This window comes from Schistocerca serialis, unplaced genomic scaffold (genome assembly GCF_023864345.2).
Source record: "Schistocerca serialis cubense isolate TAMUIC-IGC-003099 unplaced genomic scaffold, iqSchSeri2.2 HiC_scaffold_1260, whole genome shotgun sequence".
NCBI lineage: Eukaryota > Metazoa > Arthropoda > Insecta > Orthoptera > Acrididae > Schistocerca > Schistocerca serialis.
In genome coordinates, this window is record NW_026047470.1 from 315,267 (window position 1) to 329,517 (window position 14,251).

The following is a 14,251-nucleotide window of genomic DNA, read 5'->3' on the forward strand; positions in this document are numbered from 1 at the left end:
TTAGTCCAGCAATACAAAGATGGTGGTGAAGTAATGTGATCGGCTGTCTCATGGTTGTTCTGGCTGGTGTCTATAATACATCTGATCCACAGTACCCAACCCTCCCTTGGTTCTGTTGTGCAAATTTACTGCCAATTCTTCAGTTTAAATGTCAATTACATTTGTGTCATGCATTGTAGACAGGAGGATCACAGGTCTCTTTTGTGACAGTCGTAGATAAACAGAAATTGTACTGAAAGCCATTGAGTGCTGTCAGTTGTAACATTCCTGTTTGTACCCTTTATGGGAGTTACCAGTCTTCTGACATCATCTTCAGGTTTATTTGATTTTACGTATTGCCCAGTCAACTGTTTGCCACACTACACTTCAAAATTTAGGGTGTACATGTCTTCATGTCACTAAGGGTATATATTTTGATACCATACTTCGCCGGCTTAATTGGAATGTACTGTACAAACCCACAACACCCTCTAAAAGCTTGCAGCATTTCATCAATTGTAACAAATTCACTGACTTTATAAAGAGGAATACAGTTACTTACAAATGTTTGGTGACATTTGGTACTGAAAAGTGACCTTAAGATATGAAAATTCCTGGCAGATTAAAACTGTGTGCCCGACCGAGACTACAGAGTGAAAATCTCATTCTGGAAACATCCCCCAAGCTGTGGCTAAGCCATGTCTCCACAGTATCCTTCCTTTCAGGAGTGCTAGTTCTGCAAGGTTCGCAGGAGAGCTTCTGTAAAGTTTGGAAGGTAGGAGACGAGATTCTGGCAGAAGTAAAGCTGTGAGGACCGGGCGTGAGTCGTGCTTCGGTAGCTCAGATGGTAGAGCACTTATCCGTGAAAGGGAAAGGTCCCGAGTCTCGGTCGGGCACACAGTTTTAATTTGCCAGGAAGTTTCATATCAGCGCACACTCCGCTGCAGAGTGAAAATCTCATTCTGCCTGTAAGATAGTCATACCAGTGCAACTGCATGCTCCCAGTTCACAGCAATTTGCATGATTTCCTTTCTTTCTGCCAATTAAAAACAATGCCCCAAAAAGTGCTTGAATTTCTTCTACAGTACTGTCTTTACAATCATGAGCTCCGGAGTGGTTAGTACCACTGCCTTTTCTTCCAACTGATCTGTTAGTACAAGATATGTCGTCTATCATGTTTTCAATGATGAACAGATAAAAGGCATCTGAATGTGTAAGTGCATTTTTGGCAGACCCTTTTCTCCTAGTTAAAATTCTAGTAATGTTCCTAGCACTTGTTTCTCCTGTAATTAGGAGCTGACTAATCCAAAAAGTTTCATTGTCTTTTCCAATATAAAATTTGTAGTTACCTGCTGTAACTTCATGTGCAGCAGTTTCCCAATTGTTGTCTCCCACCTGCAACTGTTTAAATTCTCTATTGTGTTCATCAGCTTCAATAATGTCCTCTTCTATATCAAAATCTTCATCAGATTCATCACACGTCAACTCATCTTCCAAAATGTCCACTAGTAATCTCTTCAGGATCCCTTACATCATCACTTTTCCTGGAATGAATGTATCCTTAGTTAAACAAATCGTAAGCACGTAAAGTTGAAAAATACTTACAGGATTAGGCATGTGGCAGTAATCACACAGCAAATGCTGAACTGAAGTTACCAGTGATATTGTAACTAAACGATGGCCAATGTGGTTTCAAATGAGGTCACACACGCCCCATCTTCAATGAAGATGGCATAGTAGGTGCCATACAAACCTACTGCTAGCACCAGCCAGTGGACACTCAAAAATCTAAAATTTGTGGTGAATATGCCATGGTGTGTCCATCAGAGCGTGAAGTTGCATTACTGGACAAGAAATAACTGTAACATGATATTAAAGTCATGCTAACACGACAATGATTACCAGTCTTGGAACTTGCACTGTTGTTCATAATGATCCCCCCCCCCTCCCCCCCCCCCCCCCCCCCCCCCCCCCCCCCAGTAGCAGTTCCCGTCAATTTGTTGCCTGAACACATGTGACAGACTAGTGTTCACACCCCAGATTAGAGTGAACTGCTGTTCTAGTGCCATTTCTCAACGTCTACTTTGATTCCCACATAACTCCATTTGTTTCTTTGTGAGAGGAGCGGATTCAAAAGCCTGTGCAGCAGATTTTAATTTCCAGTGTCTGCCTTTAACTAGTTACACCAAATCCAGTGGTTTTCTTTTGAGAAGGAAAGTGGTAGCTTTCTGCCTCCATCTTTGTCTAATCCAAAGGTGTGCTCCATCTCAGATTTTATCGTTGACAGAACATGTACCTGTGATCCTGTGCCCTATATTTTTTATGTCCTGAGACATTTCTGTTGATGTAAACTTTTATATTGTAATGATAATGTGATGTGGCCTTATCTTGCAATGAAATTCACAATTCTCATAGGTACATGGGTAGCAGAATGTGTGATTCAACCACTTCTTGTAGCTTGAAGTCTGGTTTTGTTAGTTCCCTACAAAACAATCAAAATTGCACAAGGCTTTGTGGCAAACTAACTTCATATTCCAATAAAGCCTGAGATTTTTTTGTGCATTAGTAAATAGTATTACACGTGTTTATTGTTTTGTTCAACTGACTTATCCCTCACATCATTTGCTGCTGACATTGACATGGATGTTTTTCAACATTATTACTGTGAGAACAGTAAATACTGAATCACCATACATGAGAATGAGGGGCTTGTGACAAAAAGATATAGACTATTTTATTTGTGGAGATGGATCACTGTAACTTAGAATGAATGGATGGTATTGTTGCCTACATTGTTTGTTCTGTTGGTTTTAGTACCCCTCTGCCAATTTCTGCCTGAGACCAAATTCGAACTCCTTGCACATACTGCACCTGCATGGGTTGTTGAAATACTTGAAAGACTTAAGATCAAATAAGTCAAAAGGGATCGATAAAATTCCCACAGAATTTCTAAAACTGGTGAGAAAGTGGCAGAAAAATGACTATTCATGTTGGTGGGTAGAATGTGAGGGTCTGGCAATGTACCATCTGACTTTCAGAAAAATATCCTCACAAGCCCAAAGTCTTAAAGAGCTGACAAGTGAGAATTATTGTACAATCAGCTTAACAGCTCGTGCATCCAAGTTGCTGACAAGAATAATATACAGAAGAATGGAAAATAAAATTGAAGATGTCTTAGATGATGATCAGTTTGGCTTTACGGGAGATAAAGGAACCAGAGAGTCAGTACTGATGTCGATAATGGAAGTGAGACTTAAGGAAAATCAAGACAAGATCACAGGATTTGTCAACTTGAAGAAAGTGTTCGACAGTGTCAGGTGGTGCAAGATGTTTGAAATTCTGAAAAAAATGGGATTAAACTTTGGGGAGATGTGGGTAGTATACAATATGTACAAGAGCCAGGAGGGAATAACAAGAGTGGAAGACCAAGAACGAAGTGCCCAGAGTAAAAAAGGCTGTAAGACAGAGGTCTAATCTTTCGCATTTACTGTTCCGTATAAACACTGAAAAAGCAATGATGGAAATAAAAGAACAATTCAAGAGTGGAATTAAATTCAAGGTGAAAGGATATCAGTGATAAGATCCACTAATGACATTGTTATCCTCAGCGAAAGTGAAGAAGAATTACATGATCTGCTGAAAAGAATGAACGGTCTAATGAAGACAGAATATGAATCGAGAGTAAATCGAAGAAAGCTGAAAGCAATGAGAAGTATCAGGCATGATAACTATGAGAAACTTAACATCAGGATTGATGATCACAAAGTAGATGAAGTTAAGAAATTCTGCTACCTAGGCAGCAAAATAATCCAAGATGGATGGAGCAAGAACATAAAAAGCAGTCTGGTCATAGAAAGTAACTTATAAACACACGAATCATGGTAAAATAATGCATTTCTGTGAACAGGTTACGCTCAGTTTATCTGCACACTGCTGCGTCGTTTGTTGTAGTGACAGTGATGTGGTACAGGGACCCGTGTTGGGAACAGATGCACAGCCTTCATGGAGATGGCTGCATGGTACATCCCATCTTTAGCAGTGTCTAAGAATGGGCTGGTGTATCTTTTTTGACATGCTGACTTTTCTAATTTTCTGCACTGGCTCCTCAACGGATGCCAACCCAATTGATGTCATAGCTACATTGCTCCCACAGGAATGACAGATGATTTAGTGTGTGTCAAGTTTCGCAGTAAGGAAGAGCTTGCGTGGTGTGCGGAACTGGCAGTCTCTGTCCTCTATATCATCTGCTGTCCTAAGAAGCAGCTATTGTACATCATCCTCCGCCTTCCCCCCTCTAAACCTTCAATATTAAGTATTTTGTGCTAACAAATCATGAAATTTGTATCAGTACATATTATCTGCTTAAGTGAGCATTGTCACAGAGATTCAACAATAGTTTTCCCAAACAACTTAAAAATTATCCTTTTCATTTGTAATGAACACCAAATTTTCCCTTTTTAATTGGTTTAACTTTCATGTAGCAGTGCTTGAAAAGCGTTATTAAAGTAATATTTATTAAGAGCTTGACCTCCAGCAAAGTGATGTACTTTAGTCCAACTTTTAAAGATGTCTGTACACTTTTTTGTTTTGTTTTCACTCTTTTATTTACTTATGAGCCTGGCAAACATGTTCTATAAAGACAAAAACATATTTCCTAATTCATGCGTAACATTGATTCTTTTCCATGTATTTATGGATTATAACAGACTTTTTATTAAAGAATAATTTACAGGGTTTCTTGGAGAACCTTCTCCTTTCTTTCCTGTGTAGCTCATTAGATCATACCTAGAAGCTGGAAACACTTGAAGTAAGTGTAAAGTAAAAATTCAGATGATTAGTGGAAGGCTTACAGAATAAGTAGAAGGAAGGTTGGATCTAACGTCCCGTTGACATCGATGTCATTAGAGAGAAAGCACGAGCATGGATTGTGTCAAGGATGGGGAAAGAATTGGCTGTGCCCTTTCAAAGGAACCATCCCGACATGTAGCTGGAATGATTTAGGGAAATCACGGGAAACCTAAATCTGGATGTCTGGACGCAGGTTTGAACTGTCGTCCTCCCGATTACGAGTCCAGTGTCCTAATCAGTGTACTACCTCACTCGGTCAGAATAAGCATACTGAAGTTGCAAGGTTGAATAGAAATGGCAGGCTATTGATGGATTTCAGTTCGAGTGCTTTATGAAATTTGATGATCCTATAACGGTGGCAGCTGTAGATGCTGTCCTGTAGTCCTATTTTGCACTAATCTCACCTTTGCATTGTACTAAATTTCTAGGGCAAATAACTAATCCAGAATGCCCTAGAGCAAAATTTCCACAAGCTCTTCCTTCGCTTAAAAATTAGGTCAGTCCAGAAAGTAAGTTCCATTTGTATTTCTTTCTTTCCATGCCAGCACTACAATCACAGTTCAGCACATGCACGGCAACTGTTTTGAGTCGAGGAGACCATCACACCATTTTGGTTCTCTGTGTGTTGTTTACGGTGTGTAGTGCTTGTTTATAATAGTGAAGTTGGTTGGAAATCTCACCATTTGTGAGATTGGATCTGTAAGAAGACAAAATGCCTTACTACCTAAAATGCAACATACTGCCATCTATTGCAGCTTTCACAGTTAGCTATGGATTACACTAAACTGAGTATGAAGAATTCCATCTTTCTTCTTAGATGGTCTGATGATGAGTTTATCTAAAAATATGTCAATAAATGTGAATTGCTGAACACCAAGAAAGAATTTTTCTAGTGATGTAATAAACGGTGTTAAGTTTTATAAAAAATTTAATTGACATTCAACAGCAGTTTTGAGAGGTTTACAGAGGAAGTACAAGAAGTGTCCAATGGTAAGGAGGTAGGTCTGACAGTTCATGCAGCTGAACTCGTGAAAGGAAACCTTGAGTTCAGAGTATCTGATTGTTTTAAGAACTTCCCACAAATTTTGTGATCACTTGTTTACAAAATTGTTTTTGGAAAAACTATGTGCATGTTCAAAGCCAAAAATTCTTAGAGAGTGATGCAAAAACTGCCTGGGCAGTGCACTATGCTTTTTCGCATGTCACATGAAAAGTGGTGGTGATTTTGTAAGCTGGATAGTGATCGAGGTTGACACTTTAGTCACTTACGAAACCTGTTCATTGAAATGACAATTAGTGCAGTGTGGAGGCACTTGGCGTCACCAGTAAAGACTAAACATAAACAATTTTTTGATACCTTGATAAGTCATTTACACAGTCTTTTTTTTTTTTTTTTTTTTTCAGACACAGCTTACTACTGTTGAAACAGTTGATACAAATGTTTGCAGTGAGGTGCTAACAAAACTGTCACACAATATGGAATAATCACTGCAGAAAACACACTGACAGTATTGTTTTGCTTCATGACAATGCTTGATCTCTCAATGCGAACAAGAAATGGCACCTCTTACAGGCTTTGACTGGAATTAGTTTGACTGCCCCATGTACAACCCTATCACCCATAGTGGCTTCATCTATTTCTGCACCTGAAAACTTGTCCTGATGGTCTGAAATTTGGCGACAATGAGCTCAAAGAACATGTTATCACGTGGTTGACAATACTCTATGAGGAAAACATACCAAAAATTGTTCTCTGCTATAGCAAGCATCTACAGAATGGTGAGAGCTACGTAGAAAGATAGTTTAAGATTTGGATTATTTTCCAGTAAATAGTTTTTCTGTATCTCTACTCATCTTTATTACCAAATTTAACTTACCTTTGGGACATTCTCATATTGCTATAGTTCTGTCTTTTATCTCCTCTAATCTCTCTATATCCCTGCATTTCAATAATTGTTAACATACTGCTTTGCACAACTATTACGTACCTGAGGTTCCATTGTTAAGCTCTTCCCTGGTCCACATACAATCACCATACAGTTTTATCAAGCATACATCTTTGTGATTGGTTCTAAGCTAGTTTCAGATGACCAATTGTAGTGATTGAGATATGTGGCTAGAAGAAATTTTTCACAAAAATTATGAATGTTGTGCAATATGACATCCAATGATTGGAAGATGGATGCCTCTATAGCTTTTGCTCATGAACCAAGGCAGGGAAAGGTGTACCCAGCAACAAGCAAGATGGCTGTCATTGGAGCAGAAGTAGAGAGAGAGATTCAACCAGCACTGTTCTGCAGTAAATCGTGAGTACCTATAATATTAAATTTAAGAAGGAAAAACAGGGAAATAGTAGATATTAATCACTGGTTGCAGACGCTAGGTGTACATAATTTTCTGAACATGCAAGCGATATATATATATTTAAGAGGTTGAAAACTGACCAATGGTAGTGCCCTTGGTGAGTGAGTGAGTGAGTGGGTGGAGAAAGCAACACTATGTTACTAACAAAAGAGATGCTGGTGTGAGGTTGGTTGAGATACTGGCACAGTACAAGGAGAGCGATCTGCTGCAACAGTGGTGGCATTAGTGGGGTGTCACAACACATCTTGGTATCGAACAATGCGCACCTTCTGGCTGCCATCGTTGGTGAGAGATCAGCTGCCAGATTGGGAGACTCCAGACAGAAACATGAGACAAATAAGACGTTTAATGTCTAAGCTGTATATGGAAGATCCCAACTGTAAATTTGTCAGCAACTTAATGCGATTTTGCTGTAGAGGCTCGGGATGGGTTGAGATAACAGGTTGTCATCAGGGTGTTGTCTGATGTTAACTCAAAAAAAAATATCATTAACAGCCACCACACATTTTATTAGAAAATGAGCTACAGCTCTCACAGTGTCGTCGTTCCAGCACAGCTCGGGGCAGGTTGCACCTGCAGATGCAGAAACTCTGTTATTCTTGCAAAGGAGGCCAGCCCCCAGCTGCAGTGTCAGCCCTTGCGACTGGAGGTGTACAGCACCTGTTTGCCTGCACAAGTACAGAGGGGTTAACTGGAAGCTCTGCACTGGTAATGAAAGGCTGCCCTTCATGGCACAAGGAAGAGGCCCAGCTGCAGCTAAAGTGAGCCCGAAGATGGTCCACCAGCTGGAAGGCCCCAAGTCCATGGGAGTGGATTTAGAATAAGAAGTCAGCTTATCAGTAGTGGAGCCCAATCTCGTGGCAGCAGCCTGCAAAATAATGTCACTCTGTCCCTTGGTGTGCACCTCCCCTCATAGCAGGTGCTGCCAGATAGATGCCTTTGGCTCAAAATGATGGGTATTTATACAGATTCGGTGCCCATTTCAGCCAAAGCATCACTTCCAATCTCGTACACCAAAACAAGGTGGCGGCCAGAAGTTGTGGCAACTGTCCTGCTCTTTGCTGGTCAGCCCGCTTTCTGGCCCCTAGCCTGCAATGTGGAAACCAGCTGGAGGTATTGCTGCTTCTGGTGTAATGGTGCTTTGGCCCACTTTATGCCTACTGACATCTGTGGCAGCTTTACGGCAGCTGTGGCAGTGTGAAAATTATTTCAACAAAACAGTCTAGATCATATGTAAGTTGTATATATTTCACTTGGTGCCTGGTTTTAGTCTCTTATAAGACCACCATCAGAATTTCTTTACTCTTATGTATTGTAAGTTGTTGAGGAATGAATACAATCACAGAAATAAAACAACATAAAATAAATGGCAGGAACTGGTGGCATGAAAGGTGCCCATATAACAGTTTGTAGAGAGTGGGTGGGGGATGCTAGACCTGGGGTTATAGAATATTTTTAATATGATGGAAGATGAATGGCAAATTGTGAGTAGCCATAAGAGTTTCAGTTCCAGCCCTGTTAAAAACTTTGTCCTCATACTAAAATACTAGTCCTCAGTGTACAAGAATACACATCATTGAAAGAAAGACATCTGACTACACTATATTTTTTTTCCTTTCTCTGAGAGCTGGAGGGGGCCAGGGGTGGGCAGGGAGGGGGGGGGGGCAATTGCATGGAAAGAAGTGTGTGGAATACTGCTGAGTGGAGCTCTGTTCCTTGTGGCATTATAGTGGAATCTCCACCCACTAACTCCTGCTTAACGTAACAAAAAACAGTAGTATCATTACTACAATCTGCAAGAACTGCTTGTAAGTATATAGTATTATAAGTTAAGGTCAAAGGGAAATCATGGAAAAGAAGACAGTTATGGAAATTATGAGTTTGCCTAAATGCATCATAAACCGTTCTTAAATAGAGAAGAAAGTTTCGCCTAGTGCACTGGCTCATTACAAAATACACTGTCCTCTGCAGGTTCCTGAGTGTGGCAAAGTTTACGAAGAAATGAACATGAGTTGCTTTGCCCTTACCTCAGCCAAAGATGTGGCACCCAGTCAGGAGTGGTACAGAAGTCAATGAGCACTGCCCTAAGTTATAGATGATGTGGAGTTACCTGCAACTGCCTTCTACATGTACATAATTGTTTAGTAGCCTGTTGCACATTTAAGATGTAATAATTGTCATTTACAAGGCCACGCTATTTCTTACAAATGCCATGACTAATATTCAAAATAGCCCCAAATTTTAAAAATGACATTGCATTGCAAACTATAAGCATGACCATCTTTCTTATGTAACTTTCAGCAGTGTGCAAGCAGGTAAGGCATACCCTGACATCACTGCCTCGAGGGCAGTATCCTGAAGACATCAAGTAAGTGGGTAAGATCAATTCTTATAACTGTAATCATAGTCATTTATGTGAACAGCTACATTTCTTGTATGGTTTTTTGCTGGAGTCACTGTTACTCTGGGCAGAATTTCAATCAGTAATAATTTTATTGGTAATTCAATAAAATCTATTGGTAACTTCCAAGAAGCACTGCTTATCAAAATTGCAACCTGCCTCCAGCCGACATGTATCAAATGCACAACTCTCGAGATGGCAAATATGGATATTGTTTCCTGCATTGACAGTGGAGTATATAGTTCAAATAATCTAATGTGGCAGAAGTTAAATCTGAAGTTGTGTAGCGTAGACAGTTGTTTAAAGTTTTGTTGGGCATATGGCTTGTCGCCAAAACATGAACTGCAGAACTGTGTCGACTGTCATGGAGTCACTTGTGTGATACTCCTTAAGAAGGTCATTGATGTACTTCCCTTTTCAATTGTACTGCACAGAATGCAAGGAAAGGACCTCCATCAGGAAAAACACATGGTCCGACATCTTCGAAATGGATGTATGTTTATAGTGTCATGCTGTGATGTAGAGTGCACTTTAGAAGCCATTGCATCACAAACTGAGCTGTGAATAATAGTGTTAGCGACTACTGTGGTTTTTGTCTTGAAGTGTGCTGCTGTTGTCATGAATGAAAGTGTCACTGTCAGTGGTGAAACGTAACTTGAAGAAGTTAATGACCCACAAACCGCCACTCGGAAGTACGGGGGAGGATGTCTTCTAAAACACAGGATAGAGCACATATGGGTTTTTGGAGTAATTTAATGGGAGTTTAAGAAGTGCTTCATACTACACTCTTAGTGCCCTTTATAAAGCACTTCATTTTGCCAGGTGCCAAAGTTATTAATGATGGCTGGAAGTCTTGTAGAACTTTAAAGAAGGCATAGGTCACGAATTTTTGAATTGTTCCATTGAATTTGTTTCTTCCGACAAATGCTATGGAAATGGAAATCTTTGAAATCCTCAATTAAGAGAAAGAAATGAATAGGAGACTGTGTGTATTCCAGTATCTACACTTGCACAATTTTCAGTTTTCTGAAAAACTATTTCAAATGACTTTCTCCAAGATTTCTGAGGGACATATCAAGAATATATCTTGTCTATGGAAAAAAGGATTTTTTCTGTTCTCTTACACTACCCATGGCTGTCCATGCTGAAGATGTGACTGACAAGTAAAGAAAATGAAATTACTAGGTTCTTTCATAAATAACTTTGTTATAAAATGTTCCTCCTTTGTCATTTCTCATGTCCACTGTAAACAGTATCCATATTTCACCCTTCAAGCTTTAGCAGTTGATATGTTGTAAATTGAGTAGGATTGGGGAGCAGAGAAGTTTGTGGCACAGCTTGACTAAAAGAAGGGATCAGTTGGTAGGACATGTTCTGAGGTATCAAGGGATCACCAATTTAGTATTGGAGAGAAGCATGGAGGGTAAAAATCGTAGAGGGTGACCAAGAGATGAATACACTAAACAGATTCAGAAGGACGTTGGTTGCAGTAAGTACTGGGAGATGAAGAAGCTTGCACAGGATAGGGTAGCATGGAGAGCTGCATCAAACCAGTCTCAGGACTGAAGACAACAACAACAACAACAACAACATGTTGTGAATAATCTTCATAGGTTTGCCACCAGATAATATTATGCAAATTCCACAATATTTCCTTGAAGCAACTGCGACATATTTAGGTGGTTCAACCTTTCTGGTAGTTAGATGTGACTGACGGTATCCATGTGTTGATGCCCTCTATATAGAACAGACATGTGAAAAATGCACAGGTGTGGAAATCACACATGCATTATGATTTGCAGATTGATGGCACCATACTAAAATGCCAAATCACAGAGCAGTCCTCCTGCGCATGCTGTATGCTATGTTTACTACAGTGCAGCCAGAAGTCACTCACTAAAAACTATACTAGACCAATTTTGTTATGGGTCTGTTATCCCCAGCATCATCTTTCTGGGATTTCATCATTAAGGAAGCAATACATATCTATACAGCCAATAATCTCATAAATAGGGATGTGGGATTCCAACTGAGCACAGCATGGAACCCTAGTTTGACTGCTATTAAATCACGATGAGGAAGCTAAGATTTTTCAATAACAGACTTGTCATAACATTGGTCTAATACAGTATTTAGTGAGTGATGTCTGGCTGCAGTGTTAGTAAACATAGTGTACAGCGCGCATGCAGGAGGGCTGCTATGCGGTTTTCAGCGGAGGGTGTTTTAGTATGGCGCCATCTATCTGCAAATCATAGCACATGTGTGATTTCCATGCCTGTGCATTTTTCGTGTGCATGTTCTGTATACAGGGCATCAATGTGCAGATACTGTCAGCCGCACCTAGCCACCAGCAAGGTTGAACCACCTGAATATGTAAGACAATTGCTCCGAGGAAATATTACGGAATTTGCACAATGTCATCTGGCAGCAACCCCATGATGACTATTTACAGTATCCATATTTTCTACCTCGAGAGTCACATGCTCGATACATATCAGTCAGAGGCAGGCCGTGACTTCAATATGCAATGTTTCTTGGAAATGAGCAAGCTACTTTGGTCTGCAGTAGAGTGAAGATTTCATTCTCAAAACATCCTCGAGGCTGTGGCTAAGCCAGGTCTCCACAGTATCACTTCCAGGAGTGCTATTCTTCCAAGTTTCACTGGAAAGCGTCTATGAGGTTTGAGAGGTGGAAGATGAGTTACTTGTGGAAGTAAAGCTGTGAGGAAGGGTCACGAGTGGCACTTGGGTAGCTCATTTGGTAGAGCACTTGCCCATGGAAGGCAAATGTCCTGAGTTCAAGTCTCGGTCCAGCACATAGTTTTAATCAACCAGTAAGTTTCATACCTGTGCATACTCCATTGCAGAGTGAAAATTTCATTCTGGAAACTGATGATTGATTGTATCAAAACATTCAGAATAAAAAATTGGTTCTAATAGGGGAAACTGATAGAATTCTTGCTGATATGCCACCAATGCTTTGAAACAGAGCAAGCTGGAATCTCCAGTCTGTTTTTATTGCACACCTACCAATAATTAATTTTATGTTAATCGGTATTTGATTCTGGTTTTCTATAACATATACATAGTACCAAGTTGACACAAATATATCCAATTATTATGTACATCAATTCCATTCAGTTACATTCCAGTTATATTCGTAGATCAGTGGACTGCAAAGATGTAAGCAGTTTTTTTAAAAATCATGTTTGTTTAGTTATGCTTAACTGATAATTCTACAACAGTACGCAATGGCAAAAACAGTTGGAGCTAATAGATTTAATAATGATGACACCACTCACTAGAAAGATCAACATCCCAACTTTATAGTAAGGTATTTCGCTGAAACCAACTAACTTAACTGATAATAAGTATTGAAGTTCAAATACTTCTATATTTTCCATTGCAAATTTAGCCATTAATCTTGTTAGATTGAAACTTTTACCATGATGCTTTTGTCGCTCTATATTTATTGGACTGAATAATGCCCTGAACTAAGTAATTTAGCTATTAATTAAGAATTGGGTAAATGGGCATAAATGGTTATACATCTACACCTGTACTTGTAAGTGGATTATTCTTATTCCCAATGCAAATGCATAACATGGTTGCATGATCTTTCATACTTTCCTTAACCACTACGTACCCTGTAAACGAGATTACTATCATAATATGTAGTGCATCTGAATTAGTAAAATCTAACCTAGCTGTTTCTCAAATCAAAATATAGTTTACAAAATCGCAGTATGTTCCTACACCAATCTTTGTGTGTCTCATGTACCCCAAAACAGTCAGTCCATGACCAGCAAGCAATCAAATAACACCTGAGTAACATATTCACAAGAGTCCGAGTTTGTAGCCATTGTGTAGCAATTGGTCACCAGTACCATTCACTCAAGATATAGGTGTGAGTCAGCATATTAACTTTGATATGTTGTATGATTTTGTTCAAACTTCTTTTGAACATGTGCACTGTTCCAATTCTACACAGTCACTGTATTCTGTTAATATTGTGGTAAAAAAAGGACTGTGGCTTCCTAGTGTGACTGTGTTGTTAATACTGTACAATTTTTGTGCATAGTAAAGTGTATGGGGATGGGATACAGCTATCGGTTGAATGCTATAACTATCCCCATTGAATTCCACATAGAGATATATTTCGCATTAAGTCATATATGTGTATACAGTTTGTGATACAGAACAGAACTAAAAACTAACATGGAGGCTCAGCAGAGCAATCAGAGTCCAAAGATGGTGTTAATTGTGGTCGATATGACGTACTACTGGTGAGGCTTGAGTGGAGGTCATGTGGGCATCAGCGGCAGTAGTAGTTGGGGGAGTTGGCAGGAACACAACCAGGATTTCCATCTCGGTCGAGGTGGAGTGTGGAGGCAGAGGCAGAGTGACCGGTGGCAAGTCCACCTCGTAGCAGGTTAACCAGCGGGGCCGGACGATGCGTCGACCGGCCCGAGAGCAGGCGTGTGGAGTGGCCTGTGGCATGGTGCAGGCATGTCTGCCCTATATGCAGATCAAGCCGTCCAACGAGATGAATAGGCAGATTTCTGACGAGTCACACTCACAGGAGAGGGACGGGCTATGCACCACCCTGACATTTAACTGCCCGTTGGATGGCGAGGCCACGGTGTCTGTTAGGAGCACG